This window comes from Adiantum capillus-veneris, chromosome 2 (assembly GCF_014529385.1).
Source record: "Adiantum capillus-veneris isolate H3 chromosome 2, ASM1452938v2, whole genome shotgun sequence".
Taxonomy (NCBI): domain Eukaryota; kingdom Viridiplantae; phylum Streptophyta; class Polypodiopsida; order Polypodiales; family Pteridaceae; genus Adiantum; species Adiantum capillus-veneris.
The window spans coordinates 44,800,162-44,804,397 of NC_140932.1; positions in this window are offsets into that span (position 1 = coordinate 44,800,162).

A 4,236-nucleotide genomic window follows, 5' to 3' on the forward strand; every position below is an offset into this window, starting at 1 on the left:
GAGCCAAAGATATCTGAGATGAATTTAGCAGATCTCACCAAGGCTATTCAGGAGAGTCTTAGAGACAATCGTGCTCCGCAAAATCATATGTATCCAAGAAGGGAGCAACAATGGTGCTCAGTATGCTATGGACCGCATAGTACCAGTGAATGCCCTACTTTTAGAGTAAAATTCAATGGGAACTGCAATGCTTGTGGGAGGTATGGTCATCAAGCTAAGGATTGTATAGTATTTAAGAGTGCGATGGCCAATAGACCAACCTTAGCATGGACAGACACACCTCGAGTGCCTGCATTGATGCCGGCCCCACCTCTTGAACAAATAGCACAACACATGGTACCTAGGGCCCAAAATGTTGTTCAAACAACACCCTTACCACCTCCAGTGCTAGGACCGCAACGACCACATCCGAGAATCACTTCTGTGAATCAAGTGGGTTGTGAGTCATCTATTGCTTGTTTGGAAGGCTGTGAGGAATATAGATCCTAATATTGCCTATGGGATGGATGTGCTTGAAGAAAGTCCACAACACTACATGGAGGACTATTGGGGACAAGTCAAACCTGTATATCAAGTAGCTGCTCTTGCGACAAGAGGTCAAAATATCAATTACACTGCTAAGAGACCACCTCTTCAATGCTATGAGTGTAGAGGTCCACATCGTGTAGCCGAGTGTCCTATTAGGCTACAAAAGAACGCCACACTAATGCAAACCAATCAAGCGAGCACGTCTACAATGCCGATACTCATGTGTAATCGATGTGGCATAGATCATTTGATTGCCCAATGTCCAAATAATCCAAATGCACCGAAGATCACGCCACTAAACTTGATTGAAGTTACCGAGGAGCCATTACAAAGTACACCTATGGTACCTATAAACGTACTCACACGATTGATGCTCCAAAAACAAAATTATATTCTTGAGGAAAGAGACACGGCATCAATTGCCCAATCTCAAAAAAGGAAGAAAACACAAAGAGAGAGATCGCAAAAAGCAACAAAGTCAGACCCCAGTTCAAAGACCAACATAGGGACTGGTGACGACCACGTATATATGAACGACGCTGAAGAAGATTCTGATTCAGGTGAAACCATGGAGACCAAAACGACCACTAAGATAGAAACCAACAAGGAAGATCTTCATGAGCCACAATGGCCAGGTTCCAAGAAGAAGATAGAAACTTATCCAAACCCTACAGAGGAGATTGAGCGAGTCAAGCAATTAAGGAGTTTGGTAGAAGATACCCAAAGGGATCTAGAATCAGCACCTAGGCAGATCCAGATTATAGACACCGTGTTCCCTACGCAACAACAACCTCACCAAGTCCATAGACCCCTAGTCATACCTAGTGTCATCCAAGAAGAAAGTGACTTAAAGTCATGGGAAAGTGGGCGTACTCACTTCTTGATGGAAAGAATGTTTACAGAGGGACTACCTGATCCTATTGAAGAAATGGAGATCCCATCTTCCCCACATCAAGGGACTGAAGCCCAAAAGGTGCCATTAAACATTGCCAAATTGATGGATTTCATGTCTTCAGAAGTTAGAACCACCATCACGTCCATGTTACCATATACATGTGGTAGTGATGTGTGTGAACACACTAGGAACGTCGGGGAATTTTTTCCCTCTTTAGGAGGTTTTTTCCCCCGTGCATTTTATATACGCCCATCACTCTAGGGCTATCTATCTTTCCATTGCACACTAAGCTATACACTCTCTATTGTGTGCCTTGAGCTTCCTTCGTCTTCTCCAAGCTGTGTGTTTCTCTGCAACCCTAATTCCAACAATTGGTATCAGAGCAGGTCACGTCCTCCCGGGCTTAGCCGCCAGCTGCTCCAGCACACGCCTGCTCACTTTCTCCGATTTCAATGAGCTTTGGCAAGCGTTCGTAGGTCAACAAATACTTTGGTAAGCTCGAAGAGCTTGGTCTGCTCAGATTTTTGATTTGGGCTCATTTCGGCCTCCATTTCCACTACAGGCAGTACTGCACAGGCTATTTCGTCATTTTGTGCAGAATTTCTGTCAATGCCGTTTTCTGCATAACAGGTGCCTTATAGTCTTCTACGGTTTGTGCTATATAGCACGTGTTGTTCCCGCTCCATTTCTCCTATTTTTCGGCAGTTTTCACATCAGGTGCAACATTTACCATGGCTGACAACAACAACACAAATGTGTTCAAGATCTTTGCTGCTGAGAACAGGTTGGATGGGGACAACTACTCTATGTGGGATTATATGATGCAACATGTTCTTGTGTCAAAGGGTGTCTGGAACATTGTGCAGGGCATTGATGTACGTCCTGGTTCTGAGGATGTAGGCGATGTTGAGGATGTTGCAGGTCTTGCTGCAAGGATTGCAGCTGTTAGAGTTGTTTTGCCTACGGCAGAACAAGCTCGTTGGGATGTTAAGGATGCGCAGGCTCATGCATTGATTGTGTTGTCTGTGAAGCGCACCATTGTTCCTCACATCCGTTTAGCAAAATCTGCAAAACAGGCTTGGGATATTCTAGCAGGTCTTTATGCAAGCCGCAATGAGGCTAAAATTGCTTTGCTGCGTAAAGAGCTGGAGTTGAAGATTATGCATGAGGAAGATGATATGGACACTTTCCTTGTTGTGTTAAGGATATCAATGAGCAGCTTATTTCTGCAGGTGAAGTCATTTCAGACAGTTCCCTTGTGCAGACTGTTCTTGATGCCTTACCAGATTCCTACCAGACTTTTGCTAGTACTTGGAGACTGATGACCCAAGGAAATCCTGAGGTTGTCAAGTTTGATGCATTATGCACATTGCTGTTGCAAGAGTCACTTTCTAGAAAAAACAGGACTAGGCAGCGTGCAGTTTAACATGCTTTTATTGCTTCTCAAAGAAAGGGTGGTAACGGTAATGCAACCACTTCTTATGGTTCTGCTGCGAGTGGCAAAAATTCTGTTCCTAATGCTTCTGCTGGCAGCACTTCGTCTGGCAATTCTGGTGATAAGGGCAAAAAGAAGATGCGTTGCTATTATTGTAAAGCGAATAATCACTTGATCAAGTCGTGTCCTAAGTTGAAGGCCAAAGAGGCTAAGAAGAAAGAGGGTGGCTCCACTGCAAATGCCGGTTCCACTACAAATGCAGCCATTGTTGAGTCTTCTATGAAAGGAGACTGTGTTGCTGATGTTGATGCAGAATGGGCTTTTAGCGCAGAGTGCACTTACAATCCTGCTGTCCATGATGCATGCTTGTCAGTTGTTGCAGATTCACATGTGTGGTATTTCGACAGTGGTGCTACAAAGCACATTACCTCACATCGTGAATTGTTTACCTCTCTTGAGTCTGTCCCTCATGGGAATTCAGTCACTTGTGCCAACAACACCTCTTATCCAGTTCAGGGAGTTGGAAAGATTGTGCTCACTGCTGCTAAGGGCAGTTCCTTCACACTTGTTGATGCACTTTATGTACCTGGGATCAAGAAGAATCTCTTGTCTGTATCCGCACTTGCTAGACTTGGACTTGTAGTCAAATTTGTGGATTACAGATGTACAGTTCATGATCTCAGTTTTGGTGATGAAATTGTTGCATCTGGGCTTTTGTGCCATGGGTTGTATAAGCTCACTTTGTATGACAAGTGTGGACAAAATTTTGCAAATGCTGTTGCAGATTCAAGGGCTATTTCAGATGCAAAACTTTGGCATGCACGTTTTGGTCATCTGAATTTTGCCAGTTTGCTGCATTTGCAGAAATCTGATATGGTTGCTTCTTTGCCACCTCTTGAAGCACATGTCAAACATGTTTGTGAAGGATGTATTTTGGGTAAAATGCAGCGTTCTAAGTTTCCAAAGGATGGTTCTCAGTTCGGGCCACATGCAGGTTGCAGCTTGTGCATAGTGATGTTTGTGGGCCCATGCAAACTCCGTCCTTGGGCAATTACCTGTACTTCGTGACTTTCATTGATGATTACTCCAGGCATGCATGGGTATTTCCGCTTAAAGCGAAGTCCGAAGTTTTTATGTGCTTCAAACAATTTCTGGCTATGGCTGAAAATGTGTCGAAATGTACTATGGACACCCTCCGTTCCGATCGAGGGGGAGAGTATATGTCTCATGAATTTAATGCATTTCTAGCTAGTCGTGGGATAAAACACCAATGTACAGTGTCTTATACACCTCAGCAAAATGGTGTTGCTAAGAGGAAAAACAAGTCACTGACGGAAATGGTACGATGTATGGTCAAAAGTCAAGCTTTATCGTATTC